The following is a 25,148-nucleotide window of genomic DNA, read 5'->3' on the forward strand; positions in this document are numbered from 1 at the left end:
TTTCTAGAGCGTCCTTGCAGCTTTAAGTGACAATCTGTCTGTCCATGATCCTACAGCCTCTCAGCATGGCCGTCTGCTTTGTTGAGGATAACTAAGGCCAGTAGAGCCTCAGGCCAGCCTGAGCATCATGGAAAGAGCCTGAATTTCACAGATACAGGCATTGAGCTACAATTCCAGCTCACTAAATAGCTGGGGAGAGGCCTGGAGCAGGTTACTCAGCCTTTCCTGGCCTCCACAACCTCATCTGTGTAGCAAGGATAGTGCCCCAGGGGCCAGTCAGGATTAGAAATCACTTTTTTGACCCTTAAAAAATACATGTTGTGGCTTCCTGTGACTGGCACTTTTCTAAACCCTGGGAATACAACAGGTGATAAGGTCAAGTCCCTGCCCTCATCAAGCTTACATTCTAGTTGTGTATAATGTGTTAAGTCTTTAGACAGTGCCTGGAACATAGTAGGTGCTCAATAAGTTAAATACATAATTCGAGCTCTCAAGCTTGCCCTTATCAAGGAAATAATACTGACTGTAAGGTATTTACTGATTTATAATGTGCAGAGTGTACATGTGATTATAACCATTAACTCATTTGGTGCTCACAATAATAATCCAAACATAGGAGAGTTAGAAGCCTTATAGCCACAGTAAAAACCTATGCCCGATCCAAGCACCCAGTCATTCAGAACATGTCACCTCTTGTCCTATTTCTATCCTTTCCTTAGGCAGGGCAACGGGTTAAGGGGTAGGAAATATTAATTAATTATAAAAATGCTTTTCTATAGAGGTATAGTTGCAGTAAACTAGTTTAAATCATGTTCTCATCTTGTGTAAATCTTTTGTTTTGGAGGGACGAGCATTTGCCCTTCTCTTCTTGCGTTTATCCCAGACTGTGCCCCATTAGCACGCGTGTTTTCCTCTCTCTCTCCCACAAAGCTTTGAACTTGCCACCTCGGGAGAGTAGATCTGACTCAGGAGGCCCACAGAGCAAAACCCAGTGGAGTACTTTATAATTATCTAGTGGTTCTCAGGAAGCCCTTGCTAACCCTGCCCCCTTCCTGCACCCCCACAGTCCCTTGATGGAGGAGAATCCCAGAGCTTGCTCACCTGAGACCTCAAATGACTAGCCCATGCAAGATAGTTTCTCTTGAAGTCTCTATTGTTACATTCAGGTTAGCAGAGACGAGCTTCCGCCAGCTGGCCCTAGTGTCCAAGTGTCCAAGTGCCCTAGTGCCCTCCTAGGTCCTCTTTTGCCTACTATGAGCAATCCTGGGATGTCTGTGAGCTGGCACCTGGATATTCCTGTGTCCTCATCTCTGGCTCCTACAAGGAGAGTGCCAATCTGGTAGAGTCTGAGGGGCCAGGACGGGATGGACTGGTGCTGTGGGCAGTTGTTCCTATCTGTCCCCATCATCTGGCACGTGCCTCTGCTGCCCTTTTCCACATGGTGCGTGCTAGGCTACCAGGGCTCCCTCCTCCAGCTCAGTTCTCCTAGACTCAGCAGGCAGGATGCCATAATTCTCAACAATAAAGCAAACATTTGAGGGTTTGACAAGCTCAGCATTTGCATGTCTGTTTTCAGATAAAGCCTCATCTTGGGGGGATTAAAGCCTTTTCCCTCCTTTCCTCCCATCCAGCCCAAAGTATGAAGGTATTTTTGACATAGTTGGCTGAAAAAAAAAAGATTTCTAAAGAGAAAAATACCACCCATGCCCTGTAATTTCAGCAACTTGGTATAAAAGCACACCAAAGGGGAAGGGGAAGGGGTGGAGAACAGAAAAGAAAAATCTCTAGTCAAACAGATTGTTGATCTTCAAGTGGGCGATTCATTAGCTTTCGTCTCTAGTCTCAGGAAATGCACATGTTGGTTCTGTTACTGGGAAAGGCGTTATCTCTGCACTAAGGGGAAGGGCTGTGCCCCTTGAGGCCAAGAGGTTGGGGACAGGAAATGGGGGAAGGGGCAGAGGCCCAGGGGCCAGAGCTTGGAGGCACTGGCAGGGGAGGGAGACATAGGGATTGCTCTTTGGGGCATTTTACATTAAGACCTTGGCTTATCCAGATGTTAAAAGGGGAAGAACAATTTCACCTCGAGTTTGGGAAGCCTTGCTACCCAGAGATCTGCCTCCCTGAAGAGGTCCTCTTTTGCCTACTATGAGCATATAAAATGAACCTGTGGGGGGATTTCAGAGAAGTTTCAAGGAGTAGGGCTTGTACTAAATTACTAAAGCTTTTCTCTTGAGAGGTGATTTCCACAAAGACCAACTCTATCCTCAATGGAAATGGAAATGATAAACCCCCTGGATGAGGTGAACTTTGCAGCCATTGTTCCAAAGAAGACAGAGCTGTTATCCAAGACAGTGGCTGAGGATTGAGGGCTAAGCCTCAGATCCGCAGATGGAGCAAAAGGCAATGCTCATTTTCAAGGCCATGTGGGTTTGCCCAGGGAACAACCATCCTCCCATCCAATCGCGTAATGACCAAGTGTCTGGGTGGAGACAACCCCTGCATTACTTGGGGATTCCCTTCAACCTCAGAAGACAAAGTAAGCCCACACAGCCCTGGAAAGGAAATGTGAAGGGAATAACGGGAACTTTACAGAACCCCCGTTAAGTTAGCTTCCTGTGGAAGGGTCCAGAAGGTGGTTCAACCTGATCATCAGAGACAGGGCCCAGCACATATGGCTAGGAACAAACATCCTAACACACCCAGGACGTTCAGAGATTGCTTGTGGCCTGAGCCCTGCATGACATAGACCGAGGGGACATATCGGTGTTAGTTGGGAGAAAATTTCAAAATGAAGTCAAAGGGTTGAAGCCAGAGGGAAAGAGCCCACTTCTCAGGGGAGCAGGGACAGTAGGGCAAAGCAGAGGGAGAATCATGGCAGGAGCCAGTGCCCAGACCAAAGGAGCATGGGAGGACTCCTCAGCCAGGGGAGGCCAATACTTGAGGCCCATGTGCAACTTGTGCCAGTCGGTGACAGCCTAGGCATGTCCCAAGGCCACCGCAAGGAGTTGTTGCCCAACACATGCTGAAGGGCAGAGGACTGGACCAGGGCAGGCCTGAAAGTGGCACATTGAAGAAAAACAGAGGGCAAAAATGTCAGGGAAACCAGAGGACTAGCTTTTTATATTTTTTCTTTTTCATTTGTTCTTTTTAGATGTGCATGACAGTAGAGTGTATTTTGACATATTATATATACATACAGTATAACTTCCCATTCTTACAGTTGTACGTGATGTGGAGTCTCACTTGTCATGAATTCATATATGAACATAGAAAAGTTATGTCTGATTCATTCTACTGTCTTTCCTATTTCCATCCCCCGTCTCTTCCCTTCATTCCTCTAATCCATGAACTTCAATTCTTCCCTCCCACCCCAACCCCTTATTACGATATCTATATATTAGAGAGAACATTTGGCCCTTGGTTTTGGGAGATTGGTTTATTTCACTTAGCATGAGAGCCTCCACATTTACCAGCAAATGCCATGATTTCATTCTTCTTTGTGGCTGAGTAATATTCCTTTGTATATATGTACCACATTTTCTTTATTCATTCATCTGTTGAAGAGCATCTAGGTTGGTTCCATAGCTTAGCTATTGTGAATTGAGCTGCCGTAAACATTGATGTGGCTGTGTCACTGTAGTAGGCAGATTTTAAGTCCTTTGAGTGTATGCTGAGGAATGGCTTAACTGGGTCAAATGGCGGGTCCATTCCACATTTTCTGAGGAATTTCCATACTGCTTTCCAGAGTGGTTGCAACAATTTGCAGTCCCACCAGCAAAGTATGAGTGGACCCTTTTTCCCACATCCCTGCCAACATTTATTGTTACTTGTATTCTTAATAATTGCCATTCTGACTAGAGTGAGATGGAATCTCAGTGTAGTTTTGATTTGCATTAGAGAATTTGCTTTAAATAAGATGCATTCCTTCCAGTCCCCATTCATCTTAGAGTCTACAATGAGTTGTCCGAAATAAGAGAGGCAAAGAAACCAGCCAAGGTAGCACTGCCGTTCTTGAAGAAGTCCCAGATCCATAGTTCTGGTCTTAAACTTCTCCTTTAAATAGTTCTGACTGCCTGTAAACCTTCTCCCAGGAAAAGGTTAATTTCAAAAATCTCTTAGGTACAACACAGAATCTATTATATAAAATTTATGTAGCCCTCTCACCTTGGATTTCTCCCTCAGTAGTTAGCTTTCCCTCTGCCTGACTGAAGCTAAAGCTGGAGAGGAAGTTTGCAATCAGCTGAGAGCAACAATTTCCAGGTCAACAGGCCCTGGGAGTTTAGGGAGGATGTCTGGCCTCAGTTTTGACCCCTAAAAAGAGAGCACTAGGACCCAAAGGCATTCAAGCAGAGGACAGAAAGGGTGAAAGCATGGCCCACAACCTGGCACCTCGCTGCCACCCCCAACCCCAACCCAACCACCCAGTTCTGCTCCGCAGTGAACTGATTAGTCATTCATAAGGCTGAAGTCATTAATTCAGGAAGGAAGCCACGCTAGCTGCCTCCTTTTCTTGCTGGGAGTTTGCTGTGGTTGCAAAACAGGTGAGTAATCAGACATTCTGGGAGCTCTTGCCAGGAAAGTTACCTTGCAGCTCCTTGGCTGGTGGGGAAGCCACGCTACCGGCCTGAATCACGCTGGATCCCAAGGAGAGCAAGGCCAAACTTGCCCGGGTTCACCATTGCATCATGAGACAGGAGAGGCGCACCGGGTCACCCAGCCTGCCTCCCCACCCACACACAGCTCAGCCGGGGTGACCCTCTGTGAAGTGATCGCTCGGCCGCATCTGGGGTTTGGGGAGACTCAAGGGACTGGAGACAGACATCCTGCAAGGCACACGGGATACCAGATACAGCCCAAAGTCCCTGCTGGACAGATGGCAAAACTGAGGTGCAGGGATGAACAAATCAAACAGGTAGTAGACCTAGGGTTAGAACATTCATTTCTCAATAATCTGTCCCCCCGAAGTTTCTGCTGCACTCAAATATGTTAACAGACAATGTGAAGGCTCAGATTTTAAGGAAACCCAGGAATGACCAAAGGATAAAATGCCCCAATGTCTATTAGTACTGCTAAAAACAGTGGTTAAATAAAATGAAGCGCTAGTTGACCATTGAAACATTGGCACCACTTTGTATATTCTGATATGGAGCTAGTCCCATGATATAATTTTATGAGCAAGAAATCAAGGTATAAAGACAGTATGAATTGTTTGCTACCCTTCTGAGCATGGACATACACACACTTCCACATACATGGACATACACATAACGTCTAGTGTTCGGAATGGTTTGGAGGGCCATTGTTATTATCAGTAACACTCATTATTATTAGAGTATGCTTTCTCTGACCATAGCCACTACCTAGCCGATTTCCCTTGGAAGAAAGTGATCTGATTCATGTCCCTGAGCCCAACCAGTCCTGAACCCCCTCCTCTCCACCTGTGGGTCTGCATTGGCCACCTCAGTGTCTTGATTTCCAGGTGCTCAGGAGCCTCCCTGTGGAAAACCTCAGGGACTGGGATATCCTTGATACGTCACCTTCCCACCCACCCCACTCCAGGCCACCGTGGCTCAGACCTCCACACTTGCCTGAGGTAACAGGGAAGCACCAGGAGGAGAAGGGCTGTGTGCCTTCAACAGCTGGCAGTCTCTGTGAGTCGTCTATTCCTACGTAATATCCTGTGAGGACTCATTCCTTGAGCTGAAGGCCACCACCTCCTTCCTGTTCGCTCACCAGCCTCTCCACAGAGAGGCCACAGAACAGCAATCTCAGGAAAGTTGGGACAAACTGCTTCCCAGCCCCCACCCCAGGACTCAGGAGGAGGAGCCACCTGAGCCATACCTAGTGGGGCACCTAACTAGCCCCTGGATGAGAACAGTACCCTGGGTAGGACCCAGGCCACGGAAATGCCCAAAGAAAAGAAGCACCTGTCCAAAAAATTCCTCCACGGAGTTCTCTGGAAAAATGACTTCAGGAACTCATACTATGGACTTCCACCTTCCTGGACATTTACATGGCATTCTATCATCCCATCTTACACGTGAAGAAACCGAGGTGCCCAGAGAGGGGTGTCAGATATTCTGGTATAGAGCCACAGTCTCTTCATCTATGTCCACGTTAAAATCAGCACCCAGAACATCAGAGGGATTCAGTCAAATTTGTTGTCTGGTATGGAAGAAAAAAAACAGCGCAGTGCTGTGGAGACACTGGGAATTGATCAGGAAGCACACCTACCAGTTTAGGGCAATCAATCGTGTACTATTTATAGATGGCTGATTATGCATGAGGATCTTAGCCCTTATCCCCACTCCTGATTTCCGAGGCCTCTCCTCCCACCCCTGGCTCTATCATTACTGCCAAAGTCCTCCCCCAATACACACACCACTGCCACCTGTTTCTCTGTCTACCCTCCTTTCCCCATCACAAACCTCTCCCTCAGGATTTTCTGGTCTTGCCCTCCATAGTGCCCATGGATTGCTGTAGAAGGACAATCTTTCCTTTTTGAGGTCCTTCTCTCTTTCATTCATGTGCTCATGAATTCATCAAGTATTCCCTGAACCTGGAAGTGCCAGACACTTCCCTAGTATCAATTTATATATAATCATTGAAAATGACACAGAATTTGATTCATCTTTCAAAAAAAAAAAAAGGAGAGAAAATTATTTTTAAAAATCCCAAATTAAGACAATTTCTAAGCAACAAAGATGGCATCAAGAAGCATGAGTTGTTATTAAGGTATTATTATTATTATTATTTATTAATTATATTCCTGTCTTAAATTTTCCCTCAGTCACCAGAATGGATCAATAAATGGCAACATTTTCCTGGTCTGATGTTTTCTAAACCACATTACAAAGGCGTGGAGTTTTCATTTCACATGCATTAGCTGGGTACTTTTTTTTCCCCTCTCTCTCTCTCTCCCCAAAGCAGATAAATGAGGTTCTAAACTAAGGATAACAAGGCTTAACAGCAAGGCGCTTTTTAAAAAGTGAATCATTTCTCAGTTCTCCTTTGCTAATCTCTCTTGGTAACATTAATTATGAGTTTGTGCAGCGTGCCCCAAGGCAAGCTCAGCTTTCCCAGGACAATTAAAGTTACTTAATTATTAAAAACTGTGTGCTGCTGCCCTGGAGAGAAAGAGGCAGCCAGACCCGGCTCCCACAGCCCCCCACAGGAGTGACCGGACACTGTGGGAACTAGGCTCTTTTCCCTCGCCATTGTAATTCTTTCAATATAATCTATGAAAATCCCCTCCACAGCCTCCCCCACCCCAGCGTGAATGATTTAGGGACTGCTAGCTGCTGAGCCCAACCTGCCACCGGCTCCTCTCCACCTCCCCTGGGGTGGACTCCAGCTTCTCCAGGCCAGGGCAGAAGAGGCCCCAGGCCCTGGAGGTCTGGGGAGATGATGGGCCTCTGTCTGGGTCCTGGTGCTGAAGGGAGTGTCCTGGAAAACGCTGAGCCTTGGTCTGAGTAGGTTCCTGTTGGGCCCATTCTTCATCAGACCTGATGCCTCAGGCCACACAGAAGAATCATTATCCACCCTAAAATGGGCAGAAGGGAAGGAGGCTTCCCGGGCCAGGCCCTGTTTGCAGCAGATAGTACCAAGAGCAGATAAGAATTTCTAACAACCCTTATTCTCAGTGATTGTGTCAGTGAAGAAACTGGGGGTGGCCCTGGTTCTGCCATCAATACCTCTTGGCCCAGTGCCAGTCACTTCATCCTTTATTCTGATTCTTGGTTTCATACAGGGAGGTATCTTTACAATCTTGAGGGGCCGCTAATCCTAATACTTCCATGATTCCTACACTTCACTTCCCTGGAAAGAAAAAACTCAAATTTCCCCCTTTTATTTCCTACATTCATTCATTCACTCAGCAAGCACCCACTCCAGGTCAGGAGTTTTTCCAGCTGTGGACAGAACAGAGGAACCCAGCCCTCGTGGACTTTCTCTGATCCTCCCTGACATTTGCACACAGGAGGAAACAAGGGTAAGGAGGTTCCTGGGATCATCCAGCATGTTGCTGTGAGACGGGAGGAGAGCAGAACTCCTGACCCAGCCCAGGCAGCTCCTTCCTATTCCTTTGCCTTCCCCCTCCTGCTCCAGGGGCCTCCCACCCTCAGCTCTGTCGTGGGCTCTAAGTCTCCTGGGAAGCAGGCTCCAATGGAAATATGCTGGCCCCATACATACATCATTTAGAATTTTCTAGTAGCTACATTTTGAAAAAGAAAAAAAAAAGCCAGTAGAATTTATTCCCATGGTATATTTTATTTAACCAATATAGTCAAAATATCATTGTCCTGATTTATAATGATACAAAAATCATGCATAAGATACTTTACATTTGTAAGTGAAATCTTCAAAATCCAGTTTGCATTTTACCTTTATCACACATGTCAATTTTGACAGTCGTATTTCAACGCTGAAGAACAGTATGGGCCTAGGATTCCTGATGTCTCCTCAATACTCTTCACCACCCTTGGGGAACCAAGGGCTCCTCATAGATAGAGGCTGGTCTGGCTCCTTAGTTGTGCAGGGCATTTTCCTTAGGACATTGACACTGTGGAATACTATGCAGACAAAAGCAAAACTGAATCGAGGACATTCTTTTTATGAACACTTATAGAAAAGACAAAGTCTATCAATAAGTGAACAAGGCAGCATGTATGGAATTCTATGCTTGCATGTATATCTGAACTCTCCATGAAGGGATCCTAAGAAACTAAGAACATCATCAAGGGCAAGTGGATGGATAGAGGGCAGTGGGAGAGGGGGCATTTAAGGGCATGGGTTTTTATGCTTTTTCAATTTTGAATACGTAGATGCATTAGGTTTTCAAAGATTAAAACAAAAACTTCTCTGTTGATGAGCACACTTTGGCCATGAGGCCGGCCCCGCCCTTTGCTCCTGCACCCATTTGCCTCACGCCCCATGGCTTTGCATCAGGAGCAAATGCAGGTCAGATTTGTGGTGTTGCCGCTGCTCCACAATAGGAAGAGGGAAGCTTGGCAGAAGCCCAGGGCAGGAAGACATGACACCGAGTGACTCTAAAGGGCTCTTTTGTTTCCAGAAAGGCAGTAGCTTCCACTCAGCATCCCTGCCCCCCTCACAGCCCGCTGTCTCTGGGATGCCTGTGCCACCTGCCACAAGAGCATCATTTCTCCCCCGGAAGAGCCTCTGAGTTCGAGGTCGGGAGGAGAAGGGGGCCCTGGCTGGGAAGGGGCATCCTCCTCTGTTCCCAAAGGATGTCATTCATTCCCAGGATTTCATTTCCAGAGGCATGATGCCACCCTGCCAGCTGCCCTCCAAATCCTGGCATCTCCAGTCTAACTGCCGAACAGAGCAATAGAGCTAAGAAAATAGGACATAAGCTTGTTTGCACATGTGTGTCCACCTATGTGCATCTGTGGCCCACAATGTCATTCATTCACTCATTCGTTATTCTTTCAACAAATGTTCCTTGAACCCATATGATATTCCAGCTGTGCTTCGCTCTTGGGATTCATCCAGGAATAAGACAGACAAGGTCCTGTCTACATGAAACTTATAGTCCAGCAGGAGAAACACATTAAATTAAAAATAATTCACTTCTACCTGTCAGAATAAGTGGAAGGAAAAATACATGAAATCAGGGTACATGAACTGGGAGGCCAGGGAAGTTTGCATATGAGCCCTGTCATTTAAGTCAATCTTAAAATACATAAATGTTTCAGCATGGTGTCACACGTCTGTAATCCCCATAACTTGGCAGGCTGAGGCAGGAAGATTGCAAGTTTGAGGTCAGCTTTAGCAACTAGTAAAGCCCTACACAACTTAGTGAGACCCTATGCCAAAATAAAGAACAAAAAGGACTGAGGATGTAGCTCAGCAGTAAAGCACCTCTTGGCTCAATCCCTGGTACAAAAAAAAAAAAAAGACCAGAGGCCACATCCAAGTTCTCCCCCACCACACATATCAAGAGGCTCTGTACCACTGACTAACCACTAGCCCTTTTTAAAAAATAAAAAATAAAATGCATAGATGATAATGTGACAAGTAGGACTTCCATGGATAAGTACCCCACAGACTCAGACTGCCTCCTGTCTTTGAATAAAACATACACCTTTAAATACTTTTATTCAGAAATAAATTTAAAATTGCAAAACATTACAAAAATAAAAATAGTACAAAGAACACCTATGTGTTTTAGTCAGACGAGCCACTATAGTTAGCATTCACCCTACTTGCCTCACCGATTGTGTGTGCTCTCTCTTCCTCTCTGCATATATAGTCACCCTTAATATGTGGGGAGGCTAGTTCTAGGACCCCACAGGTACCAAAATCCTTGCATGATCAAGTCTCTTATATATACTGGAGATGTGGTTCCGTGGTAGAGAGCTAGCCTAGCATATGGAAAGCCCTGTGTTTGGTCCCCCATACCAGGAAAAAAAAGATCATTTCAGGAGATATAAATTGGCATAGTAGCTGCCAAGTGCAGTGGCATGTGCCTGTAGTCCCCACTACTCAGAAGACTGAGATAGGAGGATGGCTTGAGCTCTGGAGCTCAAGACTGACCTGGGCAACATAGCAATATCCTATTTCAAAAGCTAGATGATAGATAGATAGATAGAATTGCATATTTGTATATAACTTTCACATAGCCTCCATATAGTTTAAACCATCTCTAGTACCTAATAAGATGTGAATGTTACATAAACACTTTTATACTATCTTGTTTAGGGGGAAATGACAGGAAAAAATGTCTTTACACGTTCAATACAAATGCATTTTTTGATTTTTTTTAAAATCCATGTTAAAACCCTGGATGAAGAACACACGGATATGGAGGGCCAGCTGTGTGTATATACACACTCATGACATATTATACATATGTGCACACTTGGACACATATGCATGACTTTTGTCTGCATAATGTGAGAACACAGTCCACATATCCTAGCTCTTTACCACCAGAAACTCAGAACCACAGGCCCTCTGAGCTCAATGTGCTCTGTGAGTGCAGGAGAAGGTCCACCCTGCACCCTCTGCCTCCCTGGTAGAACAAAAAAACAAGCCAATGAGATGCTATAGGAGTAGAGTCCACACCTGGAGCAAAGCCATCACTTTTTGTGAAGCTTTTCTTGAAATTCAGAAATGAAGATAAAAATGTTTTCCTGGAGAGATACTCTGGGTGTGTCTCCAGAAGACAGTGTCTGGAGTGTGTGTGTGTGTGTGTGTGTAATAACACACACTACAATGGTGGCTCTTATATTGGAGGAGGGATGGCCCACGCTTCCTGCAGCCCTTCCTGTCTGTCAAGCACAGGCATCTGGAGTGCTGGGAACCATGTTTCTGGCTCCCAGGCTCTCCTCTCCGCTTTGGCCTACAAACACCTTGGTCACCCACCTGGGGAAAGTCTCCTTTCCTGGATCAAATGGAACATAGCTGGTGCAGAAATCCACTCCTGGCTGGGTGTGGGGTTTGGGGTGACTTGGGCCCAATGAACTGGCAAGTGCTCACAGAGTGCAATAAACCAAGGCTGATCCTCCCAGCAGGTGTTGAGAGCAGTCCCCTTAATGAGAACGATCAATTCACAGGAGAAAGGGTGGTGGCCAAGCACAAGTCACTGAGGCACTCTGGGTGTGGCCCCAGGGAACCTGCGGCCAGGTCAGAACTTCTAAGTCAGAACTTCTGGGCTCAAATCCTGGAATGAGCCTTTTTAAAAGCTTCCTAGGTGACCATCAGCAGGTCTAGCAACCATTGGCCTTGGTAAACCACCCCCATCCCTTCCAGCACTGAGATCCTTTGATGCCATAGAAGGAAAGAGGGGACATACTGTAGAACACAGACACAGTGGCACTCCTCTCTGAGCCCCAGGAAGACACAACAGTTCCTCCAAGAAGAGACCTCAGGCCCTTTGCTGCAGCCTGAGAATTTGGAAGGACAAGGGGTATGGCGGAGCCTCAGCCTCATGTGAGGGTGGCTCCCAGCTCCTCTCAGTCCTCGGTTCATCCACACCCTCCCGGAGCTGGCATGGTCTGTCCCCTAACCTCAAGTTCTCACTGATTGGGGGAGGAGAAGCAGGAAAATCAGCGAAGCGCCAACTTCCGCTGTAGCTGCTCTGACGGAAACTGGCTGCTGGTGGGGCAGCTCGCTGGAGCACAGCTGTGCGCCAGGCCAGGTGCAGGCGGCTGGGTGAGCCCGAGGGACCAGCTGCCCCAGGCCGCAGGGCCTGGAGCCCACGGAGCAGAGGCCCCGCGCCCCTCTCCGCAGCAGGCCTGGCCGCCCTGGCTGCCTGCAGGCGTCCTGCCTGCTCCCCGTGGCTGGCTTATTTTCTTTGACTCCAGTTATCCACACCCCTCCAAGGGGTCACTCTGCCTCACACTGGAGGTTTCTTCTTAAGTTTCTAGGCAAACACTGGGACCCTGGGGCCCTGCAACATTATCCCTCCCATCCTTATGCAGGGAGACCCCCAGGGAGGCCCAGCTGTGTCTGCCTCCTCCCCTTTCCCAGCCCTCAGCACCAGGGAAGGGGGAGGGGAGGAGTGGCCAGGGAAGGAAAGGGAAAGGGGAGGAGGAAGGAGGGAACCAGAAGGAGGAAGGGTACACAAAATCTGCAATAAAATTCAGTTCCTAATTGCCCACTGCATCAAATTTCTCCCCAGGGCCCACTCCAGGAACACTCCTTGGTCAAACACTGTTCAGAACTGGCTCCCACCCACCCTCATTACACCAGACCTCTCTAGTGAGGGTGCAGTGTGACTAAATGATTTCTAAACAGTTGGTTCTCCAGGCACAAGAGACCCAGAGGAATAACTGACTAACCGAAAGAATAAATATCTCTAAACATCCAAATCGGACCTATCCATCATCTAGAGGCAAGTGCCACCTCCCCGTTGAAGGCCACCTGGATTTCTCCAACTGGATGTGATCTCTCCTTCCTCTGACAGTTCACAGCCCTTTACACATCCTCTGATTGCCAGGCTGCAGCTTCCTACCTTGTGACACAGCCATCTCACATGCACCACAGGGAGTGATACACAGGAAACAGCAAAGGCTTTGCAGTCAGCCTTCCCCAGTTTAAATCCCACCTCTCCCCCTACAAGCTATGTAAGTGAAGCTGCTCAGCCTGTTTCTTCTTGTGTAAAATAGAAAAATGACTACATTGCTGGTTTGTTGCACAGAGATCCACATATATACCTGTTTCCTTTCCTAAAGGCTCAGGGAAGGAGTCCACTGTCCTACTCTTGCCTGAAGGTAGAGGTGGCAATGTAACACCCTCTAGCCAGCGAAGCAAGAGCAACATGAAGGGTGTCACTTCCAGGCAGAGTGTTCCTGAATGGTGCACAATTTACACACTCTCCCCATGCAGCAGATCCCACAGTCTGCTGTTGGAATGATGACAGAGCACTCCTTGGATTGAAGGTCCCTTCCCTGAAGAGCTGTACTGAGGGCATCATGTCAGTGAGAAATGGCTGTTTGTTGCTTAGAGCCACTGAGATGTGGGGTCATTTGTTACCAGCGCATCATCTAGCCTATCCTGACTAAAATGAGACCTAATGTATGTCTATGTAATGCAGAGCCCTTAGCATTGCTCTGACACATAATAAGTCACTGATAAAAATGCCATGATTGAAGAAATGTGCAAACATTAGAACAAATACCCAGTGAAGGAACTAGTAAGTATTCCAAATGGGAGCTAAGAAAAGTTTGTGACAACTATCTTGATTCCTTTATGGTGAATGTCAACATCTTATGCAGATGCCACTGGTAGCTGGGTACACCTGTTAGGAATGTTTCCTTCCCTACCTATCCAGGGGTGCGATGTCCTGGTGCGAGCCCCACATATCTTCCCGGACACCAACCTGGACCCCTAACAGAGGGCTGATGGTAGTTGGGGCTCTTGGTTCAGATGTGTTTATCCTAGGAGATCCCATCTAGGGAGACAGTCTCCCAGCAAAGTGACCTTGCAAATACCTGGAGTCTCTGTGCCACCCACAAAGCATAATCTGACAGGCAGAAGGGGTTGGGGAGAGGGAGTCCATGCAACTTGCTTCCGGGGGGCTGCTTAGTACAGCCAGGACTGGTCCAGTTGAAGATAGACAGATCTCAGGCCTGGAATAGACCTGAGTTGATACTGGCAACCCCTCCACAGGGCACAGGGTTGTAGCTTACCAAGGACACCCACATCCAGGGTCTGCTGTGGTCCAGACAACAACTTGAAGTCACCTGGATTGAAATCATTGCTACCCTCACTTTACAGAAAAGGAAACTGAGGCTCAGCTCAGGCAGATAGAGTTTTTAAGGCACTGCGTAGCATCTAAAGGAGACAGAGTTTGTCACGGAGATCACCCGCTGCAGAAATCTTCGAGCTCTTTTTGATGTCTTAACATTACTTTTTTTTTTTTCTCTTTAGTTTTAAGACAAGGTCTCACTGAGTTGCTTAGGGTCTCAATAAGTTGCTAAGGCTGGCTTTGAACTTGTGATCCTCCTGCCTCAGCCTCCCAAGTCACTGGAATTACAGGAATGTACTACCACACCTGGCTTTACATTACTTTTAAGATATCCTTCTTCCTCCCGCTGATCCCTACTCTTCAATGAAGCAGACTCATGCCATGTGTACCCCAAATCTTCAAATACTGCTCCCAGCTGTTAAAAAAAAAAAAAACTTAAAAAAAAGAAGGGTGGGGCATGCTAGCCCAAAAACTAACAAAGGGGGAGAAGAAAAACATTTTTTTTTTTTTGACATGAATATCTGCCCTACTGGAAAAGGAGGTACTTGCCAAGTAGTCAGAAACAATGCACTGGCTGTAACCGAAGTCCTTACTAAGGGGACTCCAGGCTGTAGCTGGGACTTGCAAGGGCCTAATCCCCAAAGCAAGGCAAAACAGGGCAAGGAGAGGAAATACCAGACCAGGTGGTGGGAGGAGTGGTGAGGGAGGGTCCAAGAAACCTGAGGGCCGAGACACCCAGTTCTGCAGCACTCACATGGGTCTAAGGACGGGTGTGGTGGCCACTGGGCCCCGGGAGGGTGGGGTGCTCCTGGCTGCAGTTTCCTTTTCTGGCTGATGAAGGGGTTGGCACTCAGTTCCTGTGCTTGCCTCCTGTTCTGATCCTGACATGGTTTTCACGAACTGAAAGCCTTTCAATTCTCCAGAGCTGTGTCACCTCCAGATTCAGAGCTAACGCATTAGCCTGGGGAGCTGCTGCTGCACTGTCTCCTTGAGTCCTCATGACAGGCAAGAGGGCAGTTCACTCCTGCAGTCCTCATGGAGAAACCAAGGTTCTAAGAGGTGCCATAACGAGTAAGAGGAGGAGCCCAGACCTGGATCCAGTACCACCTGGCTGCAAATCTCGGCCTGTCTACTGCACCATACTGCTCATAGTAAAGATCTGCCCACAGCAACCATCTGCTGGGACCAATTTTTTAAGCATTGGCTACCTAAATCAACAGAGAACTGAAAAGGACCCGTGACTAAGCGTCATTTCTTTCCTTTGCCCAAAGAGAATGAGCACAAATACTGAGGGCAGTGGTGCAGAAAGCCATTTGCCCCAATGTCCTTGCCAGAAACAAACAGATAACCCTTATTTGCAAGTTGGGTTAAATATTAACATAGCACCTAAGGGTGCTGTTCAATATAAGCAGACAAAGTCCTTGCCTTCAGCCTGTGAGCAAAAGGAGCCTGAGTGTCTGGGGCACTGCTGTCCTTTCACACCGAGAGGGGCCCAGTGCAGGGTGCTTTGCCCTTACCACCGCAAGCTTGCAGAAGGGCAGCCTAAGTGCCCTCACAACCAGAGACGCGGGCAGGAGCTCACCCCTCTGGCCAGGCTAAAGGTCCTCTACTCACAGAAGAACTCAGTTTATACCCTATGCAGCTCACGGACCCACTTCAGGAAGTGATTTTGCCTCTGCATGTGATCACATTGGTGTCACCCCCTCTCACTCCAGGTTTCACTGGTTGTGACCAGGCAGAGACTCCACATCACAGTGGTTTTCTGAGAGACAGGGCCCCCCCACTCTTGGTTAGTCTAGGATGGAAGCCCTTTCTTGGGTACATCAGAGTTTCTGTTCTCTGCGGCCTCCGTGGTATTTCTACTTCTGTCCTGTGCTCTCCGACTGAGAGCCACATGCATCACTGTAGTTGGGAAGGAAGGCAGTGACATCTCTCAGGTGGTGCTGGGTGACAGCTTTGGCCATTTGCGAAACATGCTGACATAGAAATTCTCAGTTACGGAAGGTGCCCCCTTGCCTTTCCAGTGAGGTCATACATGCAAATGACATCGGGAAACCTATTCTCGTCCTTACCGAAACACTGCTACTCAGTGTTAGGTTAAAATCGTAGGAAGTAGAACGTCGATGCTGGCAACAAACCTCATCAGTTAGAGTATGAGAGGAATAAAAAGGAAAAATTACAGTGTCTTCCTCTTAGGTAATCGACACTGTAGGCACAATACTTTTCAGGCTGAATACGAACACCTCTCTTGTCAGTACCTACCCGTCAGATCAGGATTCCATCCCCCAATACACTATTTATCACTTTATTGGTTCTGGTTCTTGTTTGGGGATTAACAGTCACTTTCAAATCCCCCATGCCTGTTCATGGCTCAGAGCTCTTTTTTATATTGCCCTCTGCCCAGAAGGATCTCTGCCTCATTCATTCCAGTAGAAGCTCAATGCCACCACTGTAAGAAAGCCTCCCCTAACCTACCCAGCCCTGAACTTTAGTCAGAACTAGTTATTCGTTCCCTTATCACCCTCTGTACTAACTAGAGCTATTTAACAGTATTCAACATGTTTCACTCAGTTCTTTTAAATATCTAAGCAAAGAACATATTTTGCACAAGCGCCAAACCTGCTTTATAGTAGTTGCTCAAGAAATGTTCACTGAAGGAATCAGTGAGTGACTGTCAAAGACCTTGCCGGTTATACACAACTTCTTCACTTGAGCCTCCCTGTAGCCCTCAGGTAAAGAGTCCTATCCTTTCCCAGAAGAGAACACGGTCACAGGCTCACTCTCATTTACTTGCTTACATTTAATGTTCATGAGAATCTGCACAGAAAAGTGCTTCTCAGACTTTGATGTATACACACTTTTCCTGAGGATCTTGGTAAAAGGCAGATCTTCCTTTGGTTGGTCTGGAGTGGTCTGGAGTAGGGCCTAAGAGTCTACATTTCTAGCAAATTCCCAGATAACAGCGATGACGCTGGTCCAAGGGCCACATTTTAAGTCTTAGCTACCTAACAGGGTAGCTGAGAGAAAGAAAATACTGCATCAGTCTGAGTGTGTGGTAGCACCTGGAATCTCTGAGGATAGATGACATTTTGCCATTGTACAGATGTGCAAACTGAGAGTCAGACACACTGACTTTTCCAAGGATCCCATCTTTCTGACACCAGTGCAGCACCATCTTGACTGCCACCTATTGCTCTGCATGCTGGGGGAACTCAGAGATGAAGGCACCAGGCCCTGTCCATCCTAAGAAAGGCCATGGGGTGGTACACATGCACCAGGGACCATAAAACAAAATTGAGTGTGAACTGAGTCAGAAGTGAAGAGGCACCAAGCACGTGCCAGCCCCATTTTACGCAAAAACTTGCCACATCTTTGTTTTCTATCCATGGCCCAATTAGACTGGAGATGGGGGTCTTCTTTCATCAGCCCAGTCCCTTTAAAAGAAGAGGGGGGAACAGTGGCTTTAGGATTTTTCTTTTAAGCCCTGAACCTCTTCAGTGGAAAGTGCTGCCCTTCCGACCTGTTGATGTAATTGCCATAATTGAAGATTCCAGGCCCCCATGTGGGTGGACAGGGCCCCATTCATCCATCAGGTCAGCGAAGTGTAAACCTGCTGAGCCCTTCAGATGCCCTGGCCGCAGCCTCCCCCTCCCAGGCCCCTCCGCCTTGCGGGCTGGACTCCCCGCAAGGCCAGGGCAGCCAGGCTCAGGCCGCTCCCTCTCTGGATGTGGGAACAGTGCCTAATTAAGGGGTCTGTTCTCTTCTCCATGGGGCCGACTTAACGCCTCCTGACAGTAATGAGAGCCACACGTGTGGGGCTGGGGGGCGGGAAGGACAGCCTCCCCGCTGTCTTAGCACCCTATTAAACAGCAAGTCTCACAATACACACACACACACACACACACACACACACACACTGCAATTCTGTAGTAATCAACTACCAAACCTTTATAGCTACAGGGAGCTGCTCCAATTCTGAAAGAGGAAGGAACCAAAGAGATGAAATAACTTGCCTAAGGGCACACAGTGAGTCATTGTCACCCGCCCCAGGTGTCCTGTTGCACCTCATAGCACAGACTTCCCTCATGGAGGGTGGGGCTCCCCACTGCAGTCCCAGGGGAACACCATGAGGGTGGGAGGGGAGCGGACAGACCCTGCTAGGGCAGTCCCTGTAGGAAGATTAGCTGGCCAGGGCAGAAGAGAAAGACTGAGGGTTTGAGTGGCCTCCAGGTCACCCTTTGATCACATGGCAAAGCCAATCTCAGAGGGGAGGAACCCTCACTGTTGCAGGTAGACCCCACCTAACCCTCTCCTGCATTCTTTGGGTCCTTGTCTCCTTTCCCACCAGCCACAGCCCTCATGCCCAGGCCCCTGCTGACCACAGTCCTTGAGCACTCTAACAATCTATCCTGTATCCCTTCTTTTCCTGTTTCTCCAATAGAGGATCTTTGCACAGTGCCAGGCACACGGGGAACTCTTGGTAAATATTCAGTAAATATAATAAAAGTCAAGTTGATGTTTGCCCCAACTGTAAGTCAGGTTAGAGCATAGACTTAAGCACAATTTTTTTTTTCTTTTTTTTTTGGAGAAAGCAGGGAGGTCTCCAGAGAGGCAAGTAGAGCAAAAATGCTGAAATGAATATGAACTTACTCTCAAGACACTGGCCCATTAATAAATATAGTGAATGAAAGGAACAGAATAGTTCAATTTTGCCTTCCAATTCCAATTTCAACTCCAGTGGTGTGGTGATGAGTCCCAAGAAAGAAACCAACAATATCCTGGGTACTAACAGTACAAACTAGAGACCCAGGCTCCCTCTAGAAGCCCCCACACTAACACGGCCACTCCTATCTCTCCCCTTTCCACCTAGCTTTCAGTAGGATGGATCTCACCACTTAAAACCTTTTGATGACTCCTATTTCCTTCCACATGAAATTCATAGTGCCTGGATCCTCAGTCTGGCCAGGCCTTAGCTCAACACTACATTTCTCACTGCTCTCAGGGAATAGCCTTCCTCCCCATTCGTCAAGTTGATCTCCCCAGGCAGCTCAGACAGTGTAGAATAGGGGGCTAGGGGTGAAGATGAAACTTGGAGCCAAAAAGCCCAGGTACGAGTCTCAGATCCCCCTTTTGACAGGGTGAGGATTAAGAGGTGTAATGAATGTGAGTTACTCTGCAAACTGTAAAGGGCTAAAGGAATGACAGTTATTCATATTTACTCATGACTATTCCCACCTCCAGTGCTCCCTTTGGCCTCCTAGCTCACCTTACCTTGCCCTTGGCCATGTCCTACCAAACCCCACTCCAAACCCATGGGAACTCCTGTCCTCATCCAATCTAGCTTTTAAGGTCTCACTCGTAAAGCAGGTGCTTGTTCTCTGTGCCTGTGCACATTAGCCTTCGAACTCCAAGCCCACGCTCATTTGCTTGCAGATAATATGGCACAAAACTGTAGTTTATAATTTAAAAAGAAATTATGCCAGGAGCTGGGGATGTGGCTCAGTGGTAAAGCACTTGCCTAGCATATGCAAGTCCCCAGGTTCAGTCCCACCACAGGAAAAGAAACTGTGCCAGGCTTGGTGGCACATGCTGGTAATCCTAGCAACTCAGGAGGCTGAAGCAGAAGGATTACAAGTTTAAGACCACCCTTGGCAATTTAGGGAAGAACCTGATTCAGAAATAAAATAAAAAGGGCTGAGGATGTAGCTCAATGGTAGAGCATTCCTAGGTTTAATCTCTGGGAACCCCCCCACACCCCCCAAAAAAGGAGAAAAGGAGGGAGGAATGAAGGGAGGAGAAAAGAAACATGATTTTCAAAGCTTAAGATGAAAACAAAGAGCTGGGCGTGGTGGTGCACACTAATAACCCCCACAAGTCAAGCTGAGGCAGGAGGATTGCAAGTTCAAAGCCAGCCTCAGCAACTTAGGGAAATGTTGTCTCAAAATAAAAAAATTTTAAAAAGGCTAGGATATAGCTCAGTGGTAAAGCACCCCTGGGTTCAATCCCACATAAATAAATAAAACAAAACTGGAGGGAAGAAACCAAGAACATCACCGAGGAGTATATCAGTTTGCTTAGACTGTCATGACAAAGTGGTGGCCTGGGCAGTTTAAACAACAAATTTCTCATGGTTCTAGAGGCTGGAAGTCTGAGATCAGGCCACTTTCTGGTGAGAGTGTTCCCACTGGCTTGCAGGGGGATGTCATCTTGCTGTGTCCTCACATGGTGTGTACACACACACACACACACACACACACACACACACACACAGCTGTCTGGTGTCTCTTCTAGTAAAAGCAGCTATCCAGCATGAGGGCTCCATCCTCATGCATCATCTAACCCTGATCCTTCCAAAGACTCCTTCTCCAAATCCCTCCCACCGAGGGCTAAGCCTTCAACATGTATATCTGAAGGGCATAAGGACACAATTCAGTCTACAGTAGGGAGAAAAGGGAAAGGTTTAGGGTCCAGTTTAAGCTGGCTGTTGTAGTTCAGTGCCTCTCCTCACATTTCTTCAGAGGGGAAGCTTGCACTCCTGAGTGCACGTGGGCATGGATTAGAGAGAATCTTTCCCATCTCCTCCCCTGGGGGAGAAGAGCAGATAATGGGGGTGACTGTGTGTCACATTTGCCTGGAGCACTATGACAGGGTCACTGCTTTTTGCTCCCCCAGTCTGCTCAGAGTAGAGCTGTTTCCTGTTTTCTGGCCCCTCCTGGACTTCCATGATCAGCCACAGCTAGGGATTCACCATCATTGACACCTACTCCCCACTTCTACAATCAGGACGGTGCCTGTTTTCCTGCTGCTTCCCAGGTTTCTAGAAGCAGGTGCATGATCTTTTCTTTGCAGTAGATTGAATAAGTGGATTCACAGCCTACTTGGTGGATCATGCAGGCCCCAAAGTCCATATTAAGAAAGGAATCAGTGGTCCCACCCCTTCCCCAACAGAAGCTCTTACCTCATCATTCATCATTCTCTATGTGAAGTGTACTTGGACCATGGTCTTGAACTATTATCAATCACCCCAAGGAGGAAAAGTGACTGTAGAGTTCCTCACTGCCAGCAAGCACAGGTGAGCTTCCTGATGGCAAGGTGTCATTATGAAAATGTGGCTAAAGTGAAAGAGAAATAAGTTAGGACACAGAGACATTGAGTAACATAATTGATGGAGTCTTCAGTGATGGCTTAGCAGAATATGCAGTGTTTTTACGTGGCCAGTTTCTGCAATAACTTGAAATAAAAATGAAGGGCAAAGTATTGTTATTTAGGGCTGGGGTACGGCTCAGGGATAGGGGGTTTACCTAGTGTATATGAGGCCCTGGGGTTCCATTTCCATTACTGAGGATAGAAGGAAAGAAGAAAGGGAGGGAGGGAGGGAGGGAGGGAGGGGGAGAAAGAGTTTGTTATTTAATCAAAGGCAGCTTTCAGTTTCCCCCCAATTCTTCCACCTCTAACTTGAAGAACTACAACTTGCTATTCAAGATTGTTCCATTCTTCTTGTTTTTGGTGGGAGTCTTGCATAATCTTTGCCTGGGAACCCAGCCCAGAAGTGAAAAGTAGTTCCAATGGGGGGTGGGGTGGGGGGCTCCAGTCACCCACTAAAGCCAAGAGAAGATCATTTTCCAACCAGACATCTGTAATTGTGGCTGCTCTGTTAGAGGAAGGTGCCAGAACCTGCCTTTCCCTGCAAGAAATCCCTGGGTCCCAGGCGAGATCTTGGGGAGGAAAGGGCAGATGGCTTTCTCTTTTCCACCTGCTGCCCAGGGAAGCCTGGGACTTGAAGCCCAGGTAGGGAGGTTTGTGGGGACTTTGGAATTCTAACAGGGTCACCACTTCACTGCTCCCATTCACATCCTCCATATTTAAGGCTGCAAAAAGGGACTCATTCCATCTCCTCCCCCCAGGCTTAATCACAGCCTTAAGCCACTGTCATTTGCAGTGTTGTAAGCATAGTGACAGGAGCAGGTTAGGTGTTTGGAACAGTATGATGTAAGTCTTGTGGTGAAAGAGTCACTGACAGACAGTGCAAGGTGACACCATGAGAACAGCCCAGGCTATGAGGTCATTTGGTCCAACAGGTAGGCCCTTCTGTTTTCTCAGCCCTGACATTTGATGCCCTGCCAGTTATTTAATAACCAGAAACGAGGTGAGTCCCACAAATTCCTGCATCTCCAGGGGGATGGAGGGGGAGAGCTACACTTCTCATCTGCCAGACTGTGGGTTTGCTCAAGGGCACCCAAGGGGAGGCTCCAGCTGCAAACCTCCCCAGAAGTTGGGTCCATGGAGCAACACACAAGAAAGATTCAGAGGCAAGTGGCATCCTGTCTGCAGAGAGCTGAAAATGATTCTGCACTCCATTTAATCCAAACAATCGTACCTGGCTCCTAGAGGGGAAGGCCAAAATCCCCCAGACTTGACACACATTCGACTTTCAGGCCAAAGAAAGCAGCCAGTTCTCAGCAAACTTACTTTTGAAGAGATTGTGGGAGGGCTGGGGGACAGCTGGATGACAGAATGTTTGTCTAGGGTGGGGGTGGGGGGAAGCCCAGAATCAGAAAAAAAAGCACAAAAACCTGGAGGAGAGGAGTCTGTAGGAAAAAAAAAATTATGTTTGAGGAGGGTTATTGTTTTTATTGCTTCTTTTGTTTATTTTGCTGCTTAATGTATGCCACACATATGACCCAACATGCAAAAACATAGTTTTAAAACTACATGAAATATTTGATGACACTGTAATTAATGCTTCAAAAAAAGTAAATATTTGAAAGGACACTATAATTAATATTTCCAAAAAGTAAGTTCTAGCCAAACATATTTTCTTCAGAACATTTCATAGAAGTTCAAGGAAAAATGATTATAGATTTCCTCTTTAAGCACAGTATTGAGGTAGGGGTTGAAATGGTTTCCTAGAGTGCCCCCTAACAAAGTACCACAAACAGATAGATTAAAACAACAGAAATATATTGTCTCAGGGTTCTGTAGGCCAGAATTTCAAACTCAAGGTGTCAGCAGGGGCCATAACATGTGACAACTTCTAATAGCTAGAATCAGATAAAAGGGAACATAGGACCCACAGCTCCACTTTGGTCCTGCCAACCCTGGGAAACTTCTTTTGCATCAGCAAAGGTATCAGTACATCAGTGATTCTTCCTACAAAGGGAGCAAGCTATTCCTTCATCAATATTTACTAAGCACCTACTACTGAGTACCCAGAGGGGCTGACTGAAGGTGAGAGAGACAAGTAGAGGTCCCTATTACTGATAAAGAATATTAGAAATTCTTTGTTCACCTGTGTCAGGTAGGTGATGAACGGTCTGAGGGCCAGGCCCCCTGTCCCAGACATCCTTTGCAAGAGGTCTCACAGACTCATGTGGTATCATGTTGCAAGGATCCCCTGGGAAGAGAAAAAGCAACACGGTGACTAAAGAGCAACGTGTTACACAGTAGAGGAGACAAAGTCCAAAAGCCACATGGAGAACTGCAAGATTCTCAAGATGGAGAGAATTTGAAAACATCTTAGTTCCCGTGTTTTTGTTTGTTTGTTTGTTTTGTTTTAACTCAACAGAAAAAAATCAATGGGGCACTTTCTTTGACCAAAATCTTATGAGGTTATGCAATATCTGAACAGGCAAAGCCAAATGGTTCTAGAAGAAGAATTATAGGTCTTGAGAAAGGCTCACCTGTTCAGCATGCACCACCTGTAGGCCCTAGAGCCACAGTCCCTGGAGGAAGCCCCACAGGTTGTGGCTTGTAAACCATTAGATCAACAATGGAGAAGCTGGCCCCAGAGAAATGGCAGAGACAACCTTGTCAGGGGTGCACACAATGAGCCTATGGCAGAGACAGGACCAGAACCTGGGTTCTTCTCTGATTTCCAACCCAAAGCTTTCTGTACAGTCTCATGTTCTCAGAGTAGAGTGGCCAGGAAGGTGGGCTGCCATGCCTTCTGGTCTCCCTTTTCAACCAACCACACAGACTCTCCTTTCCTTCAACCTCCTCTCTGCACCTACACTGCATTTCCTGGCCAGAGGCATCTTTCAGATTCAGCCCTAGGCCCTTGGCCTGGATTGTGATCTTCACCTCTGGGTGGCCATGCAAGGACTCAATGTCTTTCTGGGTCTTTTCCAACCTAGTCATGTGGCAGGGGTCAGCAGGCTTCCAAGTCCTGGTTCCATTCTGCAGCCTCCTTGCTCTGTAACCCTGGCAAAGCTGTCTGAGCTAACTGGGATTCACTTCACTCCCACAATCACCTTTCCTTCCCTCTCTGAAGGAGAAAAATCAAGGTCCACAAGACCAAATGGAGAGTCATTCCTTGGGGCAAGCTCTGAATCCAGCTTTTTCTGATCTACATTACTGAAAGTTACAGAATAAGTTGGTTCAGGGGGAGAAAAAATAGAATTCCAAAAGGCAATGATCCCCAAGGATATTTCACAGTGGCCTGGGCACAGCTCAGAAGTCCACATCCCAAAGCAATACCCTACACCCAGGCTTCTTAGTCAACCAACTCATCCTGGGAGAACCTTCCAAGGGGGCAGGGTCTCCTAATGAAAGGTTCTGCCCATGTCTGATCTCAGTCTAACCTTCATCCACAAAATTTACTCTCCAAAGACTCACAAAGCTTCTGGAGTCTGTTTCCTGCCTGTCCTAGGGAAGGCAGAAGGTTGGAGAAATCTCCAGAGGGTGGTGCCTCTAGGAATTAGGGAGTGTGTACTTATGACGTCTGAGTACAAGGATGGGCTGTGCCACTAACTTGCGGACTTGGGACCAATCTCTTGATTACTCTTGATCCCATCTTAGAGCTGTAAATTGGGGGTTTATTCAACATTCACTCAACATCCCCCACCCCACCCCTTGAGCACCTATGACATACTGGTCCCATGCAAGGCCATGCTGCACTTCCCCCTCCCTCCTCGGCAGGATGTTGTGAGCATCAGAC

At 47.2% G+C, this 25,148-nt stretch overlaps 1 long non-coding RNA gene across 2 annotated transcripts in view; it reads right to left on the minus strand.

Moving 5' to 3' along the window:
• Positions 1-8,292: 8,292 nt before the first annotated feature.
• LOC139706774 (uncharacterized) overlaps positions 8,293-25,148 on the minus strand; it is a 30,177-nt gene continuing 13,321 nt past the window's right edge. For both annotated transcript variants that reach the window (XR_011708425.1, XR_011708426.1), the window contains 3 exons: positions 23,502-23,606; positions 21,171-21,324; positions 8,293-8,570 (listed from right to left, as the gene is read on the minus strand). This is a non-coding gene — a long non-coding RNA (uncharacterized lncRNA). The remainder of the gene's footprint in view (positions 8,571-21,170; positions 21,325-23,501; positions 23,607-25,148) is intronic.

Source organism: Marmota flaviventris, chromosome 8 (assembly GCF_047511675.1).
Source record: "Marmota flaviventris isolate mMarFla1 chromosome 8, mMarFla1.hap1, whole genome shotgun sequence".
Lineage (NCBI taxonomy): Eukaryota > Metazoa > Chordata > Mammalia > Rodentia > Sciuridae > Marmota > Marmota flaviventris.